Raw genomic sequence first — 13,364 nt, 5'->3', positions numbered from 1 at the left:
CCTATGGATGATGTATCACTTCTTTGTCATTTGGACTTTATAACTCGGAGTAGTGTAAAAATGACACATATGGGAGCTTCCTTGTACCGAACGGCTCAAAATCTTCCTCTCCATGCCACCAAAACCTTCATGGAGGAGGCAAAACAGGAATTCGATCGGATTAAGGGCTTGAAAGAGGAGCTTGAGGTGAAAGTAGCCAAACTGGAGAAGGATCTGGAGAACGAAAAGGCTAGCTCTCTTGCTCTGGCGGCTTCTGTGAGATTGGTCGAGGACACTGCGTTGAGGCATAAAGATAGTTATGTCACATCTTATCGGGAGGTGATACGTCTGAGGGAGGAGTTGGAGTCTGCCCGAGTTGACTATTCCAAGCTCTAAGGTCACCTTGTCGGTAGTGTAAACGCTGCTTATGATAATTTGAAGGAGCAGGTTCAAGTTCTTGCTCTTGAGGTTGATCTTACTCTTTTTAGCTTGGACAATATTGTGAGGGATGGTAAGATTGTCCCCGACGACCAAGATGATGATGATGTCGAACCTTCCTCTGCGCCTGCTGCTAAAGTGTCGACCTCTATTGTTCCTCCTGCTGGGATTGCTCGTCCAGAATTAGATCCAAATTGTCAAATTCTGAATAGGGACGATGGTATGGTGGATGCAGTGCCTCTCCAAGCTCGCCCTCCTTCACCCCAGACTGATGCTACCGAGAAGGCTCCCAATCTTAACTAATTTTTCTTGGATGTTTGTGTAGATAGCCCGACTTGTGGACTTTTTTAAACTCTTTATTCTGTAATTTGAATATTCTGCTGACTGTTGATACTCCTTTTGGTTGCTTGTTTAGCAACTTTTTATTTTGAAAAAAAAAAACAACAAGTAGCTTTCAAGCTTTGGGCCTGATCTTGAAGCTTGTTTATAATATTGCATTTTATATCATGCTTGTTTGCACTTGTTTTTGGCACCTTTCTGGGTTTTGAGAATGCCGAAGCCTTGCTGCTCGGCCTCTTTGGATTGCTTTGTACTTATTGCTTGTAGCTTGGATCCTTTGCGGATGTGTGGATCCAACTCGTGTTTCGGTTTTCTAGCTCTTACTTGTATTTATTTCTGGCCATCCATAACCGATTTCTTTACATTGGTCCTCTTTCCAGTTATTTGTAGTCCTCTTTTTTGGACCTTTGTCAGGTCTCTTTCAGAGACTACTTTTATAACTTGTCTGTTGTAGGAGACCGACTTCTTTGTGTCGTCCTTTTCTAAGTTATTTTTGTAATCCTCTTTTTTGGACCTTTGTCAGGTCTCTTTCAGGGATTACTTTTATAACTTGTTTGTTGTAGGAGACCGACTTCTTTATGTCGATCTCTTCTAAGTTATTTTGTAAGCCTCTTTCTTGGACCTTTGTCAGGTCTCTTTCAGGGATTACTTTTATAACTTGTTTGTTGTAGGAGACCTACTTCTTTATGTCGATCTCTTCTAAGTTATTTTGTAATCCTCTTTCTTGGACCTTTGTCAGGTCTCTTTCAGGGATTACTTTTATAACTTGTTTTTCGTAGAAGACCGACTTCTTTATGTCGATCTCTTCTAAGTTATAGCAATTTCTCTTTTATAGGGTTGGCCAGACCTCTTTCCAAAGATTTTGCTGATAACTTGGGTTGACTTGGTCCGACTTCTTAACGTCGGCCAGTTTTTAAGTTATTATTTAGCAATCTATAAGACCTCGTCAGGTTCTTTTTCTGGATCACTTTCGATAACTTCTTGCATTATTCTGTGTTCATCTTGCCGATTTGTAGAAGGTGGTTTCTATCTTTATTTGGTCGACCTTTAGATGAATCGCGTTTTCATCTCTATTGGTCTTTACCATGGTCGTGCAGTGAATCTGTTTTTCACTTTTCTGCCGATCTGTTGCTTTATAATCGGACGATGAATGCTTCAGATTAATGCGTTTTGAGAATTTGTAGAATATCTAAAATATATTTTATTTAAAAGAGAGTGCAAATATATACATGTGGGAGTTTTTCATCCCTGTAAGTTGGATAGTTTGTAGGTCCTAGCTTGGTACCTCATTAAAAAACCATTTCAGGAAAAAGAGTGTACCTTATCCCAAGATCCTTTATCATTCCTAACTATAGTACCTTCTTAGGTTGCAGGTGTGCCACGATCTGGGAAGCTCACTTCCATCGAGTTCGGACAGTCTGTAGTAGCCCTTCCCAAGTACTTCTATGACTCGGTAGGGTCCTTTCCAGTTTGCTGCCAGCTTTCCTTCTCCAGGTCGAGTTGTTCCGATATCATTTCGGATTAGAGTGAGGTCATTTTCTGCGAAACCTCGCGGCACTATCTTTTGATTATATCTCGAAGCCATTCGACGTTTTAATGCTTCTTCCCTGATCTGAGATCTTTCCTGGACTTCCGGGAGTAGGTCGAGTTCTTCCCTTTACAGTTGGGAGTTGGCTTCTTCATTGTAGTGCACTACTCTAGGCGACCCTTCCTCAATTTCTACTGGGATCATTGCCTCCACTCCGTATGCTAGTCGGAAGGGTGATTCCTTTGTGGTGGAATATGGCATTGTCCGATATGCCCATAGGACTTGTGGGAGTTTCTCAGCCCAAGCTCCTTTGGCATCCTGCAATCTCCATTTTAACCCGGCCAATATGACTTTGTTGGTAGCTTCAGCTTGTCCATTGGCTTGGGGATGTTCGATGGAGGTGAATTGGTGCTTTATGTTCAAATCGGCTGCTAATTTTCTAAAGCCTGCATCTGTGAATTGGGTGCCATTGTCTGTGGTGATGGAGTATGGGACCCCGAACCTTGTGACAATGTTTCTATATAGGAATTTTTGACTTCTTTGAGCAGTGGCAATGGCTAGGGGCTCTGCCTCAATCCATTTTATGAAATAGTCTACTCCGACTATGAGGAATTTGACTTGTCCTGATCCCTGGGGAAAGGGTCCAAGAAGATTGAGTCCCCATTTTGCAAATGGCCAAGGCGAAGTTACGCTGATGAGCTCTTCTGGCGGGGCGATGTGAAAGTTGGCATGTTTCTGGCATGGAGAACATGTCTTTACAAATTCTGTAGCTTCTTTTTATAGAGTTGGCCAGTAAAATCCCATCCGAAGTACCTTTTTGGTGAGAGCTTGTGCCCCGAGATGATTGCCACAAATGACGTTGTATACTTCCCCTAAAACTTTCCTTGTGTTAGAGGTTGGCACACATTTTAACAATGGTATTGAAATCCCTCTTTTGTATAGGGTATTGTTTATGATGGTGTAGTATTGTGCCTCTCGCTTTAATCTCTTTGCCTCATTTTCATCTGTGGGGAGTGTTTCTGTTTTGAGATAATTAATTATGGGGTTCATCCATCCTTGGTTCTGACCTGTTATGGCTAGGACTTTTTCTACTTCTGAGATTGACGGGTCTTGTAGCATTTCCTGGATGAGGCTTCTATTGTTGCCCCCTGGTTTGGTGCTGGCTAGCTTTGAGAGTGCATCAGCTCGGGCATTTTGTTCGTGGGGTATGTGGCGGATCTTATATTCCCCGAGTTGTCTGAGCTGTTCCTTGGTTTTATCCAAATACTTTTTCATGGTGGGATCTTTGGCTTGATGGCTCCCTGTTATTTGTGAGGTGACTACTTGTGAATCGCTGAAGATGTTGAGTTTTTGAGCTCCAACCTCCTTAGCCAGCTTCAAACCAGCTAGTAACGCTTCATATTCTGCCTGGTTGTTTGAGGCCGGGAACCCAAATTTGAGGGAAAGCTCAACTTGGGTTCCTTTGTTGCTTTCTATTATCAGACCTGCGCCGCTTCCAGTCTTATTCGTGGACCCGTCCACGTAGAGATTCCACTCTGTGGGAGTTTCCAGGGTATCTGTGAATTCTGCAATGAAGTCGGCCAAGTACTGCGATTTGATGGATGTCCGAGCTTCATATTAGAGGTCAAACTCGGATAACTCGACTGCCCATTGTAAAATTCTGCCTGCTAAATCTGTTTTCTGCAATATCCCTTTTATGGGCTGGTCGGTTCGAACCTTAATGGTGTGAGCCTGGAAGTATGGGCGAAGTCGTCGAGATGTCAGTATGAGAGCATAGACAAACTTTTCTATTTTTTGGTAGTTCAACTCGGATCCCTGTAGCGCTTTACTAATGAAGTATACAAGTTGTTGCTCTTTGTCGTCCTCTCGAACTAGTGCTGAGGCTACTGCCCGACTTTCTACCGCAAGGTACAATATGAGTGGTTCTTCCTTTCGTGGTCGAGTTAGGATAGGTGGTCGTCCCAGGAAACTTTTGAAATCTTGGAAGGCTTGCTCGCATTCCATTGTCCATTCGAAGTTCTTTCCTTTCCTTAGAGTGGCATAGAAAGGAAGGGATCTTATTGCTGATCCCGCTAGGAACCTGGACAAGGTTGCCAACCTCCCGTTGAGTTGTTGTACTTCTTTGAGACAAGTTGGGCTCTTCATGTTGAGTATGGCCTGGCAGTTATCCGGATTTGCCTCAATTCCTCTTTGTGTGAGCATAAAACCCAAGAACTTTCCTACTTCTACTGCAAAAGTGCATTTTGCGGGATTGAGGCGCATGTCATGCTTCCTTATGGTGTCAAATACTTGGGCCAGGTCGGACAATAATGTCTCTTCACTTTGTGTCTTTATTAACATGTCGTCCAGGTAGAGTTTCCTGATTTTTCCGATATGATCTAAAAAGACTTTATTCATTAGCCTTTGATACGTAGCTCCCGCATTCTTGATACCGAAAGGCATTACAATGTAGCAGTAATTTGCTTTTGGCATAAAAAACGAGGTCTTTTCTTGATCTGGTGGATACATGGGGATTTGGTTGTATCCGGAATATGCATCCATAAACGAGAGGTATCTATATTCGGATGAAGCATCTACCAGAGCGTCGATACTTGGGAGTAGGTAAGGATCTTTTGGGCAGGCTTTGTTGAGATCGGTGTAGTCGGTGCACATTCGCCATTTCCCATTTGATTTTTTCACCAAGACGACGTTAGCTAGCCATAGTGGGTACTTGACTTCATTTATGAATCCTGCCTCCAGTAGTGCTTATACCTGTTCTTCCACAGCTTGGGATCGTTCTGGCCCAAGTTTTCTTTGTCTCTGCTGTACCAGCCGAGATCCTGGATAGACCACCAACTTGTGACTCATTAGCTTGGGGTCTATGCCTGGCATGTTTGCAGCTTTCTATGCGAAGAGATCGACATTATCTCGTAAGAACTATACTAGTAATTCTTTTGTGTCTCCCTTCAGGATCGTGCCAATATTAGTTGTTTTGTCCAAGGTATCCCTGATCTGAACTTTCTCTATTTCTCCTTTGGGTTGTGGACGGAGTTCTTCTCGTCTCTGAACTCCACAGAGCTCAATTGTATGGAACTCTTCTCCTCTGCCTCTGAAGTTTAGACTTTCGTTATAACAGCGGCGTGCCATCTTTTGATCTGCTTTTATTGTAGCTATCCCTTCTGTAGTTGGTAATTTCATGCATAGATGTGGAGTTGAGACTATTGCGCCGAGTTGATTTAGTGTTGTCCGACCTATTAGGGCATTTTAGGCTGAACTCACGTCGACCACGATGTAGTCTATCTTGAGTGTTCTGGATTGGTTCCCTTTTCTGAAGGTTGTATGTAGTGACACGTATCCCAACGGTTGTACTGGGGTATCTCCCAATCTGAAAAGGTTGTTAGGGTATGCTCTAAGCTCCTTTTCTTCTAAGCCGAGCTTGTCGAAGGCAGTTTTGAATAAGATGTCGGTAGAGCTCCCTTGGTCTATTAATGTGCGGTGGAGATTGGCGTTTGCCAGTATGATGGTGATGACCATAGGGTCGTCATGTCCTGAGATGATGCCAGATGCATCCTCTTTGGTGAATGTGATTGCAGGGATGTCGGGAGCTTCCTCCTTTCCTTTAACATGAAATACTTTTTTGAGATATCTTTTGCGGGATGATTTGGAGGTTCCTCCTCCTGCGAATCCTCCGTGTATCATATGGACATGTCTTTCTGGCGTACGAGGTGATCACTTGTTTCGTCTGACATCTTCATCCCTTCTTCTCTTTCTTTGATCATCATCTCGGGTGGCCAGAAACCAATCTTGTTTTCCTTTTCTTACTAATTTTTCTATGATGTTTTTAAGTCGAAGTATTCGTTGGTGGAATGCCCTCAGACTCGGTGATATTCGCAGTATTCATTCCGATTTTCTCCTCCTCTTTTACCTTTGAGTGGTCGAGCTGGGGGTTTCTTTTCCGTATGGCAGACTTCTTTGTAGACATCTACCAGGGATACCCTAAGAGGGGTGTAATTATGATATTTTTTAATTTTCTCCCCTTTTTGATCTTCCTTCTTTTTGGATTCTTTATCTTTGTCTCAGTAGGAGAATCCGGATTTTGAGGTTTCTCCCAACCGAGAATTTTCTTCTATGTTGATATATTTTTCTGTTCGCTCCTGCACCTCATCCAGAGATGTGGGATATTTCTTCGATATAGATTGGCTGAAAGGTCCCTCTCGTAGGCCATTGATGAGGCCCATGATGGCGGCCTCTATTGGCAAGCTTTGTATGTCTAGGCACATTTTGTTGAATCTCTCCATGTAGTTGCGAAGACTTTGCCGATCTTCTTGCCTGATTCCTAGTAGACTGGAGGCGTGTTTGGCCTTATCTTTTTGGATGGAGAATCTGGCTAGAAATTTTTTGGCTAGGTCATCAAAGCCTGAGATGGACTTGGGAGGTAAGTTATCGAACCATCTAATTGCTGTCTTCGTGAGGGTCGTTGGAAAAGCTTTGCAGTGAACAGCGTCCGAGGCGTCGGTGAGGTACATTCTGCTTCTGAAGTTGCTGAGGTGATGGTTGGGATCTGTAGTGCCATCATACAGAGTCATGTCTGGGAGTTTGAAGTCCTTAGGGATTTTAGTTTTCATGATGTTCCTAGTGAATGGATCTTGATCTTTGCGTGAATTATCCTCAGGGGTGGTCCGGGTAGCCTTTGCTTTGAGATCGGCTTCAAGTTGCAGGAGTTTATCTTCCAATTCTTGACGTCGCCTTATCTCTCTTTGTAGATCTTTCCCAACTTCTCGTTGATGCTGGCTTTCTTTTTCAAGTTGCTTTAGACGATCTTTAAATGCTTCTATTACTCCCAGATGTGATGAGTTTTTGTCGCCGTTAGATTCTGGAGTATCTTTTGGTGTAGCGTCTGCATTTTTGTGCGGCGTTCTGTCCTCTAGATTTGAATCATGGTCGTCCGCCATGATGATGGGATGACTTCCAGGCTTCCCGGCAACGGCGGCAATGTTCTGAGGCTTACCTGAAACTGTAGGCCGATCTCGGACGAGATCTTCTGTACTGGTCAGAGATGACGTGTCCGGCTAGCTGGTGGCGGCCGGAGCTGTTGTGTCTGACTTGTTGGACTGGCTTCACTTTTGATCCGTGGTCACCGGAGGGTGGGGGGTACCTGCAAGAGACTCCAATGCTTAAGTTAGCATGGGTATTAAGCAGGCTTATTGTAGAATCAGAGTATGAGTTATACCTGGGTGCTCCAGTGTATTTATAGTGGTTGTAGAGTGACCTTTCTAGATAAGATAAGTTGGTTATCTTATCTTATCTTTATCTTTAAGTTGAGGTCAGCTTATCTTCAAGGGAACCACCTTTATCTCTAAAAGCTTGGATTACCTTTGGATTTGGGTCGTGTTCCTCTATTTGGGCCCTTTATTAGGCTTTCCTGTCGATTTGGCCGACCTCTTTGAGAAGAAGTCAGATAGCCTGACCTGAAGAGGTCGGTTGCTTTGTTACTGAACATCTCGGGTCGGATAGATCGACCCAGGATGTGAACAATGACCAAACTTTCAGATTTAACCTCTGTTCATACCCTGGGTCGAGTTATCCGACCCGGGATGATTGGCGACAAAACGACCGACCTCTTCAGGTCAGACTATCCGACCTCTTCCTAAAAGAGCTCGGCCAAATCGATAGGAAAGCACAAAAAAGGGCCCAACTCAAGGAATACGACCCAGATCCAAAGGCAGCCCAAGCCTACAGAGATAAGGGCAGTTCCATTGAAGATAAGCTGACCTCGCACTACAAGAAAAAAGGCCTTTCGGCACACATTTTTCTTGCCACGCTATTAAAGCGTGCCGAAAAGTGGTCTATGGCCACGCTTTTACAAGGGTGGCCACTGATTTGTGATTTGGCCACGCTTTTTTTTGCCACGCTTGAAAAGCGTGGCCATAGAAGAAAATCGGCACGCTTTTACGAGGGTGCCCACTTACTTGAAATTTGGCCACGCTTTTTTACTGCTACGCTTGAAAAGCGTGGCGATAGAGGGAAATCGGCACGCTTTTACAGTGGGTGGCCACTGATTAAAAATTTGGCCACCAGTTTTTTTGCCACGCTTAAAAAGCGTGGCCATAGAAAGAAATCGATACGCTTTATAAGCGTGGGTATAGTGTGTTTATTTTGGCACCGTAAAAAAATGTCCCGATAGAGTTCCCTCCCCTAAAATTTAGTTTCCCACTTATTTTTTTTCACACGAAAACTTTTTTTCCTAAGTTTTTAAATTTTAACCCTAAATGATAACTTTTCAAATTTTCACACTTAACTTATTTTTAATTCTAAATTTTAAGATGACTTGTGATTTTATTTTTTTCACTATTTAATATTTTTTTCTTCTTTTTCCAGTATCTTTTTTTTCATTACAAAATGTGTATTTTTTTATAATTTATTTATTTTTAAATCACATAACTTTGTTAGAGTCTACCTAATTTTTATGTTACCAAATTATACTTAACAAAATTAGTTTAAGATAAAATTAGTACATTCTATTAATAATTAGTTATTTAATATTCTTAAAAAATATAACAAATTATAATTTAGAATAAAAAATATTTAATGTAAACTCAATATTCATATTTAAACTAAATTTGATATCAAAGTATAAATTAAAACTTTAAATGTTATCATTTGAATTTCTTGGTTTCTTTGGTTTTGATAAAAGTTAGAACAGAGTTAAAAGAATTCCCTTTCAAACCCTAAAATCTTTTTAACCTTAAAATTCCCTTTCAAACCCTATTACGCCGTCACTTCATCTTCACTCTCGAACCCAGCAGCTTCCTTCGGCGTCAATCGTCATCTTCATCACTGGAACCCAGCCTCATCTTCAGCTTCTGGAACCTAGCCTTCTGGAATCCAACCCTTCATCGCACCCAGAAAACCCTAACCTCCATCACACCGCCATCTATCTCACTGGTTTGTCGTTGTGTTAGCCAGCTCGCCATTCCTCTTGCTGTCCTTCTCGCGGTTCTGGTCGTCGTGCTGCTCGCCTCTCTCTGTTGTGGTTCTGCTCGCCTCTCCCTGCTCGCCTCATCCCCTCCACCGTTGCAGTCCCTGTCTCACCCATTCCTTCCCTCGCAGTCACACCGGCCGTCGCCCGTAGTCCTACGCGGAACTCACCCGTCACTCGAAGTCGCACTCCGAAGCCGTCGCCCGTTGTCCTCCTCGGAACTCACCCGTCGCCCGTCGTCCTCCGTGGATCTTGCAGCCGCTATCGTCCTCCGCGGTACAATGCAATAAACAGTTGTATTCCTCTACATCCTTCACCCAGCTCTCTGAAACTCTGCATCTATTTTTCTTATTTGCAGTTAGTTGTTGAACTTCTACCTTTTTTTTACTTTTAATTATTTGTTCTAATTTTTTTGGATCTAATTATTTGTTCTTGGTTGTTATTATTTTTTTATTCTGATTTCTTTGTTATGATTATTTGTTGCCGGTTCTAATTTTTTGTTTTGGGTTTTGCTTGTTTTGAATGTTGTTTCTGAACCGATTTCTTATTCTGAATTTTGGTTCTGATTTGGTAATGCAGGACAACAGCATTAATGTTGGCATTCAGTGAACATCTTCGAGATAACTATAGTCTTGCTACTGTAAGTGTAATAAAATTTTGGCATTCAAGTCATTATTTGATCTTGTAGATTGTTTTGTACACAGTCATACATGGTTTCTTTGTTTGTTTTCTATGTGGGACATTTGTTTTTTAAAGAATTATCCTCAAATTATGATTAGGACAAGACATTGATCTATACAACAAAGAAATAGTAAAACTTGTTGTGTTTCAACTCACACCAACCAGGACCTGGTAATGTTTTGAGCATGGTATAAAGCAAAAGTGTTTAAGCTTAAGCTTAACTAATTATTAGAAGGCATTATTAGACCCTGGTTCCTACAGTATTCTTTCATTGAAAGCTATATATTATCATTGGTTTGTTGAGTTTTTTTAATTTGTTTGATGTCATTTCTGAGTTCTTGTTTTTGCTTTGTCAGATATTTAAAAAATTTTCCTTTCTTGAATCTTCAGAACATGGATCCTAATGTTCCTGCACAACTTTTTGAGTATGACAAACGTTTTGAGTAGTACGGATGTGATTACACATTTTATGACCACAATCACCCTGAGGAGTTGCCACTGGAGTTGAAGCATTCCTTCAAAATAGTAGTGGCAGATCCTCCGTACTTGGTGAGAGTTAAATTGATTGCTGAAATTTTATTTGCTGAAAAATAAATGAGGATCCATTGTGTGTATATATATATATATATATATATATATATATATATATATATATATATATATATATATATATATATATAGTACAAGTTATTTCAGTTTTGAAAACCTTGAGCTGGTTGATGATCTTATTGAGCACATGGGGCTGATTTAATCTTTCTAACAAGTCACAATAGGTAAAATAAAGTTAGAATGCAAGATTAGAGTGAGTGAAAAGCTAGGAATCAATTTTTGACCTCTCAAAACCCAAGGTTACATGTTGCAGAATTATGCAGTTTCGGGCATCACATTGTGAACAAAACTGGGAGCAATCTAGCCACTCAAAATGAGTAAAATTATTTTTTTATGAAACCTTGATATGTCTAGATTGTTCCCCTAAAATTTCATAATTTTTCGATGTGTGGTTTGGGAGATATGATTTTTAGAAAATGGTCATTTTCTGCAGAAAGAATGCTGTCTGAATTCTGGAACAGCAACTTCAAAACCACATATCTCAATACTCTGAAATTCTTTGTAGGTGAAATCAAAGAGAGATGAAATATTAGGATGTCTAGTATTTTATGTCCAAATTTTAGGACAATTCGAGTTTTGTAGAGAAAGTTGTGCCTTCTGGAAGCAGGGCTGTTCACTGTTGTGACAACTCCCTTTTCTTAAAACAAAATCATATTTCGAGAGGCATAACTTTTTCTAGAGAAGTGAAAATTCTCTGGGACTTGAACTGGGTGAAAGATGGGTAAGTCTAGTTCAACCACATCAAAATTTGGGAGAATCCAACCAAAGATGGATTTTATATGATTTTTCTAAATTGGTTACTGCTTGCTGTTTTTCTGAAGTGTACTAAATCAGTAGCCGATTTTTAAAATATTTGTTCCAATTTATTTTTGTTCATGAATGTCAATCATAATTGTTTTATTACATTGATTTTCCTGGCTGCTATGATGCCCTGCTTAGACCCTCTGGGTGTCCTCTCCTTTGGTTGGAACTTCGGAAACACACCCGTGATTTTTGGCTCGGCAATTCTTGGATTCTTGCTTCAGTGGTTTGGTGCTTTAGTATTAGGGTAAGTGAATGTTCTATTGATTAGTGATGAGCTCTTGCTGTGCTTCTGCTTAATTTATAAACAAGAAAATTAGATGATTATTGAATGTTTTCTGCTGTTTTATTGAATTGATTAGTGGTTAGCTCTTGCTTTTTATTGGATGATTTCTGCTGTTTTCTGCTGTTTTAACTAATGTGCTAAAGCATCTGCATTTTATTAGAAAATAGAAAAATAGCAAATTAGAGATTAGAGATGTTGAGGTTGATAGTGAGGCCACTGTTATTAGGTGGCCTAAAGGTCATGCAACAAAGCTCACCTCCTTTCAAGAAAGTAATAGTGAAATCCAAACTTCATGTTCAGATATTGCAAAGTCCACCATGGACATAACCAAGTATGTCATCATTGTTATGTTCATATCATTCAATGAACTAGAGACATATAATTTAGTTGTTCTGATTGTGTGTTTTCCGATGAACTTCTATTTCATTGCAGGATTCAGAAAGAGGAAGCCAAAATTGTTGCATGGGAAAGCCAACAGAAGGCAAAGTAACTTATTGTTGCTTGTAAATAAACTGAGAGAACCAAAGCAGCTAACAAAGTTTGACTTAGCAGTAAGAGGAGGGTAACTTATTGCTATAGCCTATAATCTCCTAATTAGTCCTAATTAAGTTCTTGTAATGAACTAACAAAGTTTTTTTTATATACTCTAGTTGTACAATTCAAGGTAGGAAACTAGTTTCTGATCATTGCTTCCATTTGGTGACAGGTCCTGACAGAAGGATCTTCTTGCCAGAGGGTCTCTTGTATGATCTAAGGGAAGGAGGTTTAAGAGGGCTAGAGGAAGGAGGAACAGCAAAGGAAATAGAATTTAAGTTATTTTTTTTCAGTTTTTAGTTTTGGAATTTGAACTTGAGATTTATTTTGTATTTGAGTATTAGTTTTTTAATGTATAAAATAATTATTGCAAAAATTATGTCACTAATTATTGTTTGATTTATTTTGTACTAAAAATTGCATACTATATTTGTAGGTTTGGTAATAAAAAAGGATTGGAAATTTATATTTTGCAGTGATGAAGGTAAAAATAAGAAAAATAATTTTTTTTAATTTTATAAGGCTATTGCCACGTTTTTAAAGCGTGGTCGTATCACTGGCTATTGCCACGCTTTAAAAAGTGTAGCCATATCTTCTCCTATTGGCACGCTTTTAAAGAGTACCCAAAACTAACATTTTGGGACGTTTTAAAAGCGTGGCGATATGTACACTTTTCGGTACGCTTTTTAAGCGTACCTACAGGTTAAGATCTATGGCCACGCTTTTTAAGCGTGGCAAGAGATGAAAGCGTGCCAACAAAAAAAGTGTGCCGATAGATCCACAAAAGCGTGGTGATAGAGCAACCGGCACGCTAGCAGATGTGACCCTTTCAAAAGCGTGCCGATAGCTCAAAAAGCGTGGCGAAAAGCTATCGGTACGCTTTTTTGCACTTTTCGGTACGCTTTTAAAGCGTGGCAGAAAGCTTATTTTCTTGTAGTGTCGCCAAAAGATAAAGATAAGATAAGATAACTAACTTATCTTATCTAAGAAGGTCATTCCACACTATTATAAATACACTAGAGCACCCATGTATAACTCATACTCTGATTCTACAAAAAACCTGCTTAATACCCTTGCTAACTTAAGCATCGGAGTCCCTTGCAGGTACCCCCCACCCTTCGATGACAGAGGATCAGCAGCGCTATCAGTTCGAGAAATCGGACGCACCAGCTCCGGCCGCCATCCGCCAGCCAGACACATCAACTCCGACC

General features: G+C 40.6%; 1 long non-coding RNA gene across 1 annotated transcript; it reads left to right on the top strand.

Moving 5' to 3' along the window:
• Positions 1–11,443: 11,443 nt before the first annotated feature.
• LOC112729250 (uncharacterized) lies at positions 11,444–12,522 on the top strand. Its single transcript, XR_003166434.2, has 3 exons — positions 11,444–11,950; positions 12,052–12,181; positions 12,326–12,522. It is a non-coding gene; the product is annotated as an uncharacterized lncRNA (long non-coding RNA).
• Positions 12,523–13,364: the final 842 nt, after the last annotated feature.

The sequence above is a fragment of the Arachis hypogaea genome, chromosome 12 (genome assembly GCF_003086295.3).
Source record: "Arachis hypogaea cultivar Tifrunner chromosome 12, arahy.Tifrunner.gnm2.J5K5, whole genome shotgun sequence".
Taxonomy (NCBI): domain Eukaryota; kingdom Viridiplantae; phylum Streptophyta; class Magnoliopsida; order Fabales; family Fabaceae; genus Arachis; species Arachis hypogaea.
This window is presented reverse-complemented; position numbering and strand designations above follow the sequence as displayed.